This window comes from Triplophysa rosa, linkage group LG8, assembly GCF_024868665.1.
Source record: "Triplophysa rosa linkage group LG8, Trosa_1v2, whole genome shotgun sequence".
Lineage (NCBI taxonomy): Eukaryota > Metazoa > Chordata > Actinopteri > Cypriniformes > Nemacheilidae > Triplophysa > Triplophysa rosa.
Genome location: NC_079897.1, coordinates 10,026,642 through 10,041,478, shown reverse-complemented (window position 1 = coordinate 10,041,478; position 14,837 = coordinate 10,026,642). Strand labels below are relative to the sequence as shown.

Sequence of the window (14,837 nt, the reverse complement as noted above, 5' to 3'; positions counted from 1 at the left end):
TGTTTACATGTGGCAAAATAAAATGTGTGACATCTGATTACATATTTTACATTTTAGGTTTGATTTCGTATCTTTAATCATGTAGTTATGTAAATTTGATGTTTACTGGCTAATTCAAATAAAAATAAACATCAAAATAAAATAATATATTTTTTAATAATATATAATTTAATAATGAGTACCACTCATAAATTATATAATCACAAAAAAAAGTTTAGTCCAATGTATAACAATGGTTTTGATATCTATATTATATTTTTGGAGGGATGATTAAAACTTATTGTTCATGTCAGCATGTCACAGATGACCCATTGAGGGACCCTGATGATGATCTGAAAGCTGTATTTTGGTCTGTCGATATCAGTATTTCTGCTTTTTGCCTGACGTTGTGCAGTTTTTGAGGATCCAGTAAGCAGACATACCAAAGTGCAGAACAAACAACATCAATGTAGTGTAATATCTCTCTCACTCTTTTTCTGTGTCTCTGTATCACTCTTTCTCAGGACGGACATGCTGAAGACAGACTACAACTTGGCGTTTAGCTGAACAGACTGAACTGCGAACATGATTGTCATCTCGGCACTTCCACATCTGTGCAAAAATAAAACATTAAAGAATATGTACATAAATCACACTAATTTAAACACATGCACACACAATTGCTGTCAGTGGTATTATCTCAGTTAAACTGAAGGCAGAAAATGATTGTGTGCTAAGATTTAACCCATAAAATACTATATGCCTATATAGACCTTCATATCTGTAAAACAATATCACTATTCATACAGAACAAAGTGTAGGAGACACAGACAATACCATCCACAGTAAAATAACTATAATCAGTTTACATAATTTAGCTTAAAATAAATGATGTAAAAAATAATAGTTTACAGTCAAATGATGACAATAGTTACAATTACAATTACTATTACGTGTAAAACAAAAAAATAAGATTTCTACTTTTTCGTAATAAATACGATACACTTGGAACGTGCAGGCAAGGTTTAAAATTTACAATTTTGTTTATCAATTAATTTATTCGTTTAAAGATAAAACAAAACTCAAAAACTGATTTGGGATGTGTTTTTGTTTTTATTTATACAGAAACACATTGCAGAAATTGTAAATCTTTAAATGTTAATTGTTGAAATGGGAATTGTAATGATGATATTTATGTCTTATTTATGAATATTTTGATCAAACATTTGTTTACAATTTAAATAAAATAAATGTATTGTACATAACGTGTCAAGAATTCATGTGTAAATACATTTATTAAGAGTAGCTTTGGGATGTGTTAAATGTGACAACAACAAAATGTGACTTTGTAAAAACAGGTTAAACTTAGGTGCTAGCCATGAAGGTTTAAAAACCATCAGCATTGATTTGTAACCATTCAAAAAGATTAATACTGATTAATCTCACTTCCCATGTGTAGATTCTGTCTAAAGGCAATAAATTAGATGTGATGGCTCAACAGTAAGAATGACGTGAAAGACATTTAAGACGGCACTAGAGGGATCCAGTGTTCCTCACAGGCTGACACTCAACAGATTTTATCAGTTAGTGTTAATCTTATCAGAAGTCTCATTTTCATCTATAATGAGGTACCCTGTTATACATCCAGTCTGGTTGCTGTTTGTAAAGAGAGGAGATATAAAAACAAATATTTGGGAGGCAAATGTCTGTGGCCCAATGTAAATTGCTTTCTTGTATTATATTGTACAGTAAAGATTATATTATTGTGCAGCAATAAAAAAAAGATTACGAAGCTGAATTTTATAAAGTAAATAAATAAAAACATGGGATACGAAAATATCAAAATTGTGCATAGGCTATATAAAATGTATACATTATTACAATACAATACATGTTTACACAAAATGTATACATTTTGAACATAAAAGCACGTGTGACAACCTGACCCAACAATAGGCTAAGTGACAACTTACCTCGAACTAATTTATTGTCTTATTCATGTAAACGTTTATCGTTTTTCAATAACGTATATAATGTTTTTTTTTTTCACGTAGTCCCCTTTCTCCGTTTAATTCTCGTTTAAAGTGTGTATTCGTCCAAATTAAACACGTTTCTAATTACGATAACTCACTGAACACAGTTTGACGGCAGCCAACCCGCATGAGTCCGGAAGTGTGTGATGAATGATGATGTATTTGCTGGAGCGCTTCGATAAGTCCCTCCCGTTCCGTTATTCCTCTCTCTCTTTTCTTTCTCTCTCTGTCTCTCTCTCTCTCACACACGCGCTCTTTCCTCCGATCCTTCGTGATTTACCGTCGCTGTCCTACTTTTACCGGAGCCAAGCTGAAGAAAGTGACCATAGAAACTCTTTCTGAAACGGGATTGATACCGCACATCCAGGAACTACCGTTTAAACTCCGGAAAGATCTGCTTATCACATCTATTGCTTTGTGCGCACACGCTTCACCAAAACACCAAAATCACTTTTTTGCCGCTGGGAGGAGAGATGAGGGTGATAAACAGTCTGTCAGGACCTTAAATAAAGCAAAGGATCACTTTTATAAACGGCGAATACCACCGGAGACGGACGCGCAGTTGACTTCTGAAGCGACATATCATCACGACCCGAGCGGCGGCGCTGACCCGCGACTAAAGTGAGTTCAGTTATCTCTATCTGATCTGGCCATTAAGGAAAAAAGTATGCAAAAAGTTTTTTTTTTTTTTTGTCTGGCAGGCATCAATTTATATTAATATTTGTATTTTTTTTCATTTATTTGATTTCATTATTTTATATGTTTGAGTTAGTTGGTTTAGTAGTTAAGGGGAATCCTAGTTCAGATTAGTTAAACATAAACGTGTGTGTTCATAGACATTGTCCATTGAGTTGGATGGTATGATGAACCACAGTTCAAGAGTCTAGTGTCCTTTCATCATACCTTTCTGCTATGAAACATTTACCCAAGATTAGAGCTCATATCATATCACTATGAGCAGCACCATTCACACTATCAGATTTTGCCTAAGTGTTTTCTCAAAGATTCAGTCTTAATTAAACATTCCCAGGATGAGTAAACTTAAAGGCTTTTTTGATTAAAAAATGTGTGTGTGCTGGAAGATGTGACTAATTGAGTACGTCAGAGATGACGTATTTTTGTACGCAAACCCCGGAAAAGAGTTAGCATTTTAGGACTTCCGGTTGCCCCAACGTCTATGGGTTTTTTGCATGGGTTTTTGGTAACGTTAAATCGCCTGAACTAAGGTGTGTGGTTAACAAAACCTCTAAATATTTTCACGTTTTATTCTATGACGTAAAACCACACCAGTTATAACCGGCTTGGGATTTTTTAAAGACTTATTTTTATTTCTTAAAAACTGCGGTTGCTAACAAGTTGCTAAAAGCGACTAACGTTACTTTCTTTGGGGGGTTAGACGCAATCGCGCGTATAAATCTCACAAATATTGCAGCATGGGCACAAATGTCTAAAATCATTGTTGGGGATTCAGTAATTACTTTGCCAGGGAACACGTTTTTAATAAAGTTTGAGAAAGTTGTCGGAGGATTGGTAGTGGTGACGTTGATATCGGGCGACCATAGTGTAGTCTGTTTATAGCCTTGTGTTAGCTTTTTACTTCTGCCAATTGTATTTCGGCTTCAAACGTACCAAATGTTGTGTTAATTTGTTAAGATTAGTGATGTGCACTTTCAAAACAGGCTTCATGAAGCTTCGAAACCCGTATCGAATCAGTAATTCGAAGTGTGTATCAAACTGGCTAAGTCAAGTGATTTTTAGCAAAGGAGGCTTTGTTACGTCATTACTGTTTCGAAACGTTTCAAAACTCGACGACATTTCGCCACTAGGGGGTGTTGATCTGAAAGTAAATTCATAAACCAGTGTCTATAACTGATTTAACTGTAAATCAAGAAATGAAAAAATAACCATGTTTTAGTGATCTATGGACAGTGATCTATGGACAGTGATCATCTCTGGATAAGTATAACTTAATGTGAAATCTAGCCAAATTTTACCTAACAAACAGAGCCATGAATTGTGTTATATATATATATATATATATATATATATCACAACATATGGCTCTGTTTGTTAGGGCTGCTCGATTATTAGTGCTGCTCGATTATGACAAAAATCATGATCACGATTATGTTGGCTAATATTGAGATCCCGATTATTTAACACGATTACTCGTTAACTTTTAAAACAACATAGAAAAATGAAAACTTGGCTTTTAAACTGTGAATTCAACTGCAAAATAAATGTAAAGAAATAGCACAGCTGAAACACTGTAAAGGAAAAGGGTGAACTGTGGATTTATACCACAAGAAAAGAGAGGATCCTTGCTAAATCGACTGCAGCACAATAATCGTCTTACCTCGATTATTTTGTTTTTGTATTTGTTGAAGCCAAAATTGATGATTACGATTAATTTTCGATTAATTGCACAGCCCTAATATATATATATATATGTATGTCAAAAACAGTGTGCAGTAAAAAGTCAAAGGTCAATTGTAGCCTGTGGGACCATTTTGAAAACAGCCTTGGAAATGTGTGATGGTTAATCATAACCATAATAGTTTACATGGACACATCGGATTGAATTTAATCAGATTGTGCAATTACATGAAAGGTAAATTAAGTGATCTGGTAAAACCATGACAAAACTACCAAGACCCACCAGAGCGTCTGCAGGCAAACAATAATTAAAATAAATGTTTATAAACTGCTAATACCGAACTTTAGAAGTGATAATATGCGGATTCATATATCAGCATTAACATTAAACAGAGACGGGCGCGGTGGACACGGGTATCATTATAATATTCACAAAACGGCTACTCAAACAATGTTGTAAGCACAGATGTATTTATTTTATGTCACAGACACCAGCATAATAATGTACAATTCATAAACGCAAAATAATGTCTACATATCAATGAAGCAAGGTCGTTACAGAGACTTACCATGGTAAAAACATTTAATCCTTCCAAAGCACATGTAAGTAAACGATAAATAAAATAAATGTTCAGTAGCCTACTACGAATATAAATTAAAATTTATCATTAGATATTTTAGCCTACAGTATGTTTGTACATCTGCAAATGTATCGTGTTTTAAAAAGGAACTGAGAAATTGCAGTTAAAAACTCACTCCAGGGAAACAGTTAAGACATTTTAAATGCATTGAAACATTAATATATTCATTTAGAGATGACAAGCATATGGAAATGTCTACCGCTTTGTCAGATTTATGGTTTTTGGTTTCTTTAGCTGCAACTGCTCCGTTCCGTGCGTCATACGCCCTTACGTCTGTAGGAGCCAGCGTCGTCTTTGCACATGCGCTTAACTTCCTACTTCGGTTTTTAATCTGATAAAGTGTTTACATGTCCTATCAAGTGGATTACAAACGGCATAAACCACCCCTTACAATCCGACTGAAATTTCAATCAGTTTGGGCATGTTTAATCTGATTGACGTGTTTATATGGAGCGTTTTCATTCGGATTGGATTTTTAATCGGATTACATTGGTCCGTCCAGTTGAAACACATGCACTCCTACCACCTTCATTTATTGGATGGGCATAGGTGTAGCCAAAACATCTGCTGTTAAAAACTCGTAAAAAACATAAAGAAACAATAGCTTGAATGATGTGACAACGGTTGGACCAAGATTCGAACTTTCGACCTCAGAACACCAGTCGGGAACACTAACCACACCCACACACACTCAGTCGAGCGCTAACACGAACATGCAGATTATAATGCGTCAGCGATTGTCTAAACCGTTGTTATATAAATGCCTTAGAGCAACACGCGCTAATGACCACTAGGAGTCACCGTGGAGATAGGTGTCGGAATGTTTCGAAGCCTCGACATGATACGGCACATTTGATTCAACTGTTTCATTGTTTCACGAAGCCTCGCTCAGCCCATCACTAGTTAAGATTATCTTGATAGACAAAACGTGTAAACATCATAAACCTTTGTTAATCACAGAGCTTATTTTTTGCGATCTTCCAAAAGTCTATGGGGAAAATGCATAGGCTTTAGGTCGAGGGAACCAGTGCAGCGCTTACTTAAATAAGTCATCTCTGAGGTACTGGTTAAAGCATAAGCATGACACATCACCACTTTGCACTTATGCAACTGTTACCTTTGACCTGACAGGAATACGTGAGAAATATATGTATTCATTATCATATGCTCTGAATATGAAACACAGTCACTGTATTCTTGTGTAAGGAGACTCTTGTGTCTGAGATGTAGCATATAAACCACCAGCATGAAAATAAAATGGGAATTTTAGTGTCAAAGCTGTAAAACTAGCGGTGAATCAAAATGCCTGCCATTTGGCTCTGATGTTTTCCTACTTAAAAGCCTAGTGTGATCTGTGAAGCACTTAAATAAATTCACAGTCTCACTGCGGATCTAATTTTAATACCCAAATAAACCAGACAGCAATGCAAAACCAGCCCATCTTCATGACAGGAGTGTTATTAAAATCTGGGAAAGAGAATAGATGTACCTAAGTAAATCATATCTTTCATAATTGTCTCTAGGAGTTATCGTATTTACGAAACGCGCTCTGTAGGGCAATTGAACAGTTTAGGGCTACTGTAGAAACAACATGGCAAATTAAATGCAAGAGGACCTGCGGTGTATGTAGATAGAAATAGCTCATTCTAAGGTACATTTAAACAGTGCTCGAATTGAGTCAAGTCTTATGGGGGGTCCCCACCATAAGATTTTTTTTGGTGGGGTGGGGGTTAGTCTCGCAATATACAATTTATACAAAATACACAATATATTTGATCATAATATGCATAATTATATACTATTTATTAAAAAGAGGCTTACATAAAAGAACACGCTTCTTTTACTGTATTTTGGATCAAATCAGTGCAGGCTTGGTGAATAGAAATGACTTTTGAACAGTAGTGTACGTCTAACAGAATAATTCTAGCATTATTTACCAATGTAGTATTTACTATTTTCCCTAAAAACAACTGGATGATTGACACTTTGTGATAATAATGTTTGTTCCAAAAGACTTGTTTAAATGCAAGAAACTAGTTTATTAGACAGTGTTGTAGTCGAGACCAGCTCATTCGAGTCCGAGTCAAGTCCGAGTCCAGAGTAGGTCGAGTTCGAGTCAAGACCGAGTCCAGAGAGGGTCGAGTCCGAGTCCTAGGACAAGAGATCTGAGACGAGACCTATAGAAATCTTCAAGAATATGTTAAATGTTTGGTGGAAACAATAAAGCTGTTTGTGTCCTGTTGTGTTACACGAGGTTAGCATAACATCAATCAGCTAGCTCATAGAGTGCTCAGTGCATTAAATATACCATGGCATGTACACTGTGTTTTATTTAGTTAGACTGATATTAGTTTAAAAATATTATTAGTTTAGGGTAAAAAAGGCCACATAGTAAGTGTTGTAAAGGTAATTTTATTACAATTATGACTTCCCCCTGACCAAAGATATGTCCAAAAGACGTCTTTTCTGCATCTTTCGATGTTGAAAAAGACGTCCCTTTATTGGCCCATTATTACGTTTTCTGAACGTCTGATATTGACATACAGGGGACCTTGGTACAATGTAAAAACTGGTTCAAATCTAGAGTTTATCAGACTACTTTAAGTAGTCACATGGAAATAAATGAAATGAGACTCTGTGAAATGAGTTTTGTACCCACAATAATAACCATTATTGTGATCAGTGTTTGGTTTAGTTGGGCTCTTGATCCTTGACTTTTGATAAATTAACTTGTTCAGGTCATGTAATAGTGTTATAAAAACACTTGTGCACTGTGACATGCTTTTACAAAAGTTGGGGTTGTTCTCATGGAAATTGTGAGGCTGTAATAAAATGTATTAGTTTTAAACATTATTGATCAATTGATGACTGGTCTGAGTGCTCTGGCTAGTCAATGCACAAGTATTGAGAGAAAATAAACAAACATATTTCACTGACATCAACCCTCATCATACAACCCTCAACAATGATGACAATCGTCAAAATAATTCAGATAAACAGATCACCCAGCATGCATTGCAGCATGAAGCTTTCTTTTGTTGATTGTCATCATTGTTGAGTTTCATATGCAGATTCTCAGATGTCGTTGTGTGTTAAAGTGGTTTAACATATTGCGAATATGTTAATTCCTAAAAAATCACAGTATATCAAACTACAGATCCACAGAGCTGACACATTAATAAAACAAACCCAATTATTAACAGTGATCTAAACAATTTCAAAATGCATGCATTAACATTCAGAAGTAATCATCTCTTTGCTACAACTAATTTATTTTAACACAGTTATGGCTGAAGGAAACCTAATTTAACATTAAAATAGAAGAGCCAAGAGCTCAACTAAAGCTAAAAAAGATCACAATAATGGTGATTTTTGCAGGTACAAAAGTGATACTGATTCATTGCAATGAACATTGACAAATCATCAATTTTTAACCTTGATTCAATGGTTGCTTGCTATCTTACTGCACTCAAATCATTCAACTCAGTTTATTTCAAAGAGTCTCACTTAATTTATTTCCATGTGTAAACTCAAAATTTCAACCAGTTTTTACTTTGTACAGACTGGACATCAATATTAGACAATCAGGAGACGCCATGAAAAGCTATTTTTTTTAATATTTTTGATGGGACTCGAGTGGACTCGGGCATAAGTCCAATTCCGAACATGTTCGAGTACGAGTCGAGACCGAGTCAAAATGCACACAAGTCCATGACAAGACCAAGACCATTAAAATAGGGTCTCGAGACCGAGTTCAAGACCGAGTCCGAGTCTCGAGACTTCAACACTGTTATTAGATATTAAAAATATAAATTGTGACTAGACGTGTGCCGATATTCGGTAATGTGATTAACCGCGGTAATGGATTCACGCGATGTTGTTATCGCGGGCACTTTCAAATACCGCGAAAATATATAGATCAGCATTTTGATTTTTAGAACGCGTATTTGTTTATTTTTCACCAACCGGATAAAAGTACACTACGTGTATACTGCGTAGGAATGCGCACTCTTATCTAAACAATCCCATTCCCCATGTGGAGATGCCTACGTGTGTGTGTGTGTGTGTGTGTGTGTGTGTGTGTGTGTGTGTGTGTGTGTGTGTGTGTGTGTGTGTGTGTGCTGCTGAGCAAAATACGCTTGCGCACTCTGATGTAAACAGTACCACACAGAGAGGAAGCATGGCGGAAGGAGGAACGCTGCCGACGATTTATCCCCCTTCTAAAAGGGTGAAGTCTGAGGTTTGGAAATATTGGGTTAAAAGTAAGCCGAGTAATGAAATTTGACAGTGTGGCAGAATAATTATTTTAATTATACGTTGATGGAACGCAATAAAGTCATACACTGTCACAAAGTGAGAGTGAATTTGCTGTTTATAAATGTTTAGCTTGCTATAATAGTTAACACACTGGCTTGGCTTGTTATTCAAACAATAATAATAATAATAATATGAATTATTGTACTAGCGTTGTACAGACATAAGTATATTTAAAAGCAGTTAACAAAAGTTGTTCTTTTGCAGTTTGCACTTTATTCTGTTTGAATAAACTCACTTTATACATCATTACTGTGTGTTGTTTTATTTATATTTATTTGTATTTAAATGTTTGAGGTTCTCTTTATTATTTAAAATAAAGTTGTTATCAAGAGGAAAACACTGAAGTTGGTTTATATTTTCAACCTGCATTTCTCATAGAATTGAATACTGCAATAATACCGTTTACCGCGATGAAACCTTAATCAATTAATCGCAGCATGGAAATTTGATACCAGCACATGCCTAATTGTGACAAGACCGGCTGTCAGTCTGTGGGTTAGTGTTGTGGGGATTTTTCAACGATTTCAGTGCAGTTTACATAGTTACGTCCAGTAGGTGGTGGCAAGGGACTGTTATGAGTGAGTCTGTCAGTCAGCAGACCATTCAACCATTTCAGTCCAAGTCTGCTTTAATCGGGAACTAACTACAGTATGACTATCAATATGTCAATCATAGCTATTTCAAGAGTGAATCCCGCATTAATGTGCCGATGTAATTCCCGAAACTTTGCAGCGTGTATGTGGCCGTTGGTCTTAGCAGCATGAAAAACAAGTTTTATACAATTCTGAATGGATTATATATAGCACAGAAGCCACACAACAAGCACTCCCTTTATAATTACTAAAAAGCTGTCACTCATCTTTATCGAGATCTCTAGCACCCCAGAACCAGGCCTAATAATAGTTTACGCAAGGAATACAAAAGCCCCGACATGGAGTTGATAAATATAGTGGAAAGATATAGAGAGAGAGAAAATTACCCCTCAAAAAAGTAGAAGCTTCCTCTTCCTGACTGCGAGTGGAGGTTTATTATTCTCCATTTTTTAGCTGAAATTAGCTTCACCGGAGCGACGCCAATCAAGCAGTCATGTCAACGATGTCCTGCGCTTAGCGGTCTTTAGACGTGGGGCGGGGCGTTTAAAATTGAAAGAGACATGACAACTAGCCCATAAACAAATTTAATATAAATTATTGTAAATAATTAATTCACGAAATTTACCACATCCATTGCATGAATTTAATCACTTTTGTCATTATCATTTTTACTCAAATAAAAAGTCTTTTTTAATTCTTATGGGGGTCCCTAATGCCTTATGGGGGGTCCTGGATCCCCCCAGCCCCCCTCAATTCGAGCACTGCCTTTAAATAATCTTAGCTGGTGATGGGGGTTGTTCTTGGTTTACATTGTTTTCATTCACTCACTATTTGACTACATCATCTCTCATTTTGTGGTGGGTGAGTTTGTAATTTTGAAAGTGAAAGTCTATGGTCCCAGATGTATTGAACCGGAAATATTCTGTGCGGTGTAAAAACATGTTTAGTGTCACAGGGACCGGACTGTGTTCCCTGTTGACCTTTCCACCTGATGAACTGCTCTTCAATATTTGTATAGTGGTGAATTTTTTTTTTTGCCTTCAGCATTGGAACAAGAAAGCGATGGCAGGGAAATCCTTGTGCAGCGGAATGACGAACCGCATATTTAATTTATGGACTCTGTAGGTAAATGAGCTGACCAATGAGCATTTTTTGGATAAAGACACGTCAGTGTTCAGCTGCCTAAACAGACATATCATCTTTAATATACCCATACCTGAATCGTGGAATCTATTTACTCCACACAACAAACCGGTTAACATATGGTTACTCTAGACATTTGACTCCCAAATGTTTGTCTCTATATCTCCTTTCTTTACAAACACTGACCAGACTGGACGTCTATTTATCTTAAATTCTTTGGTCAATCATTGACCGTCATAGCATGCAGATTCAAACACACAGCCTAGCCATTACTAAGCAAAACATTTGTGCTGAACCACAGGTAAGAATTTTGAGTGCTTCACCTGAAGTCATCCATCACTTGTGTTGTTGAAGCAGCTGTGCATGAACAGAATTTATGATTATTAGCATATTAACAACCATGTGTGAAAGTGCTACTGATGTGGTAGCAGTTTATGTATGTAGTTGTTTAGTAGTAATTGCTACTAAAAACAATTGTGTAATTACTGTTGTAGTTGTGTTGTCTATTATGTTTAGATTAGAAGTTGACATGGAAGGCAAACTCTATCAGATTCAAAAGTGTTATAATAATGTTGTTATAATAATGTTGTGCTAGTTTTTATAATCACACAGGAATGTTTAAAATGTGAAAATATGAATAATCTTGTTAGATAAACCCATATATTTGCTTTAGAATATATTTATTAACCCACTATGTCGGATGGATAACTTTATTGATTGGATGGATGTGCTTTTTGCAGCTTCAAAATATCTTCATCTTTCAAATATATTAGCTCCAAAGCCAAAGATAACCATGATATTTTTTAATACAACTATGATTGTAGTCATTGTACTATTCACCTTAAAAAAAGAACGTAATATACATCTGGATTGGAATGGTGAATAAATGGTGATTTTTTTTTTCACACAGCGCATATGCACGAAACACAGGCAAACAATCACACACTCAGCGAACATAAATAATTGTGCACAAATCACAGACACACACGCAGATACATGCATACACACCAAACAAACAGACACGCACACGCCAAACACATAACATAGCAGACACAACCAAATGCACACACAGCAATGCATCACAAACAAGCACAGAAGAGATAATACAGAGACACACACACATCACACAGATATAAGAAAGCGAAACAAAGGTAACATATTATGCAGACTAATCCTATATGGGGAAGTAGTAATTCACGCAAAATGTTACATTTAAAGTAAAATTAATAAGTACAAAATTCTAAAGCTCGAGCCACCCGGCATGCAAACAAGTGCAGACAGTATGCAAACAGTGGCAAGGAACCCCAAAAAACCCTCGGGCGAATCCAGGCCCAACCAGGGAAACCAGTTCTCCTTAGGCGCTGCTGCATCTCTACAAGCTCTAAATTTTTTGAAAATGGTAGATTATAGATTTAATATTAACTTCATGTTCTAATAGTTAATTGCAGTTGCAATTTTGTAGTGTAGTGTGGACATGTCAGGTCGCAGCTTCCCTTTTTGAGGGGGACCATCTGCTCCACCATCTGGACTGGTTTAAGACCGCATCCTGCTCAACCATGGTAACCTCAGAGCAATGAGAATAGACGAACTGAGAGCAGAATACCATTTTACATGCAACAATTTCATCAGTTGTTATTGGAAGTGTCCTGATTCCGGTTGATCTAAAAATGCAGCCTAATGGGCCATTCAGACAGAACTTATTTTTCCATTCCAATGCGCAACCTTCCCATTGTTTTTCTATGTAAACACGCGTTTGATAGACGTGCCGCCACGTTTTTAAGATGCCGTGTCAAGTTAAAAAAATTCAACTTTTACATGCAGCGCCTCTCATCAATGTCAGTTCCAAAAGCAGTGAACAAATCAGAAGAATTTGGAGGCGGGGCAAGCGTTGCGAGCTTCTGTTTACTAGGGATGGGCGTTATGGCCCTAAAACTCTATCACGATAATTCCTGGTATTTGTTGCGATAACTATAAAAATGACGATATATCCATAACGCCATCCACCGCTGTTTTTTGTGTCAAGTGATAGTAGCTGCATGTAGTCTAGACCCTCAGAAAAACAAATATTATCAAAAAGTAAAACTTACCCCAAATCAAACAGCTCCTAAAATATACCTACAGTATTTTTGTAAATATAAAATATAATAGTGAGATTCGACTTCAAAAGGTTGTAGTAAAGAAAAGTTAAATGAACTAAAGCTCAATAAACACATCATGTCATACCTAAAACTGTATATATTCTATTGTTGGGTGGAAACTAGGGCTGAAACGATTCCTCGAGTAACTCGAGTTATTCGAATACAAAAAATCATCGAGGCAATTTGTGTTGCCTCGAAGCCTCGTTTAATCCATTTAACTACAGTACACACGGAGCACTGCGTTTCCCCACGGACCCTTATTACTAACACACAGCCCGCTAAACTTTGTTACAGGGCTCTCAAGTCTTACGCATTAACCGCGAGACACACGCATGTTAGTCTGTTCACACGCATGTCTCATGCTGATAAATAAGTGATCGCTTGTTGAAATAGTGAACTGCTATTTTACTTGGTTTTAGTCTATTTTTCGAGTAAAACTTGTTTTCCGGCTGCATTGAGTCCATAAAACTACATGCGGACTTGTGGATGCCGAATCCTGTTATTTACACGTCATCTGTCTGTTCTGAGTGAATGAACTGCACAGTTTAACGTGCTACACGTGTGACGCTCATGAATTTGTCTGCGTCTGCGCTGAATGAGGACATAAACTGAATCTCCAGAGTTGCTCTGAGAGTTTACTTCAGCACATTTTACTGAGTGAAGCTAACGCTAGTGATGGGTCGTTCTTGAACGATTCGTTCATTTTGAACGAATCTTTAATGTGACTCGAGAAGAACGAGTCGTCGTAGGGAGTGATTCGTTCAGCCGTGCATGCGCATTGCGCAACATTCTATGGGTCCTGTACTGGAATTCAAGAAGAACGAACGATTCAAACCCGAAGACTCGAGAGGTGAACTAATCAATTCTCTTTCCGGCTCAGACCTCATTGGTTTAGCTTACGACGCTGTCACGTGATGAACGAAGGAGTCAAACCCGAGGACTTGTCAGATAAGAGGTGTGGTGAGCTAATCATAGACTAAAGACCCAGGTAAACAATGAATTAATCTTTTCTGTTTCTTATAGCATTATAGTTTTGTATTGTTTGTAATGTGATCAACGTTTGCATAATGAACGAAATGAACGATATGACTCGAAAAAAGATTCGTTCATTTTGCTGAACGAGACTCAAAGATCCGAGTCAGTAAAATGATCCGAACTTCCCATCACTAGCTAACGCCCTAAAAAATAAGCGTCTTCCGACGACCTGCCAAAATAAAAGTCAGATTAACTCGGTATTTTTATGTGGACAAATATATTACTATTTAATATTAAAAAAAGAAACTAAAACTAATTTAGATAAACTAAATGCATCATGCATAAGCTGAAGTTAGTTGTTTACCTTTGAAATTATTCTTTCTATTTTTATTAATATTTCATATTTATACATTTGTATTAGGCCTATATTGCATTTTGAATGTAATATGGCAATGGAATGTAGTAAATGGGTTTAGTTTTCACAGATATGAATGTATGCAATTTCAGCAATAAATATGTATTTTTTTCTAAAAAGGAAACAAATTAATTCATTTTAAGAGACCTGTCTTATTTTCTCTTGTATATTTAGTATTGCTCTTTAATAAAGAAAACGTACTTATTATCCGAATACCCGATTAATCG

At 36.1% G+C, this 14,837-nt stretch overlaps 2 protein-coding genes across 9 annotated transcripts in view; both read left to right on the top strand.

Annotated features, from left to right (window-relative positions):
- Positions 1 to 1,191, top strand: part of celf3b (cugbp, Elav-like family member 3b) — a 56,316-nt gene extending 55,125 nt beyond the window's left edge. For 4 of the 8 annotated variants that reach the window (XM_057341016.1, XM_057341017.1, XM_057341021.1 and 1 more), the window contains one exon: positions 504 to 1,190. The gene's annotated coding sequence lies outside the window, so the exon portion shown is untranslated. Of the gene's footprint in view, positions 1 to 503 lie in introns of all 8 variants that reach the window. The other 4 variants (XR_008963440.1, XM_057341018.1, XM_057341015.1 and 1 more) reach the window with 2 other exon arrangements.
- A 1,015-nt stretch (positions 1,192 to 2,206) lies between these two features.
- Positions 2,207 to 14,837, top strand: part of cers2b (ceramide synthase 2b) — a 41,876-nt gene continuing 29,245 nt past the window's right edge. The window contains exon 1 of the mRNA XM_057341023.1: positions 2,207 to 2,633. The gene's annotated coding sequence lies outside the window, so the exon portion shown is untranslated. The remainder of the gene's footprint in view (positions 2,634 to 14,837) is intronic.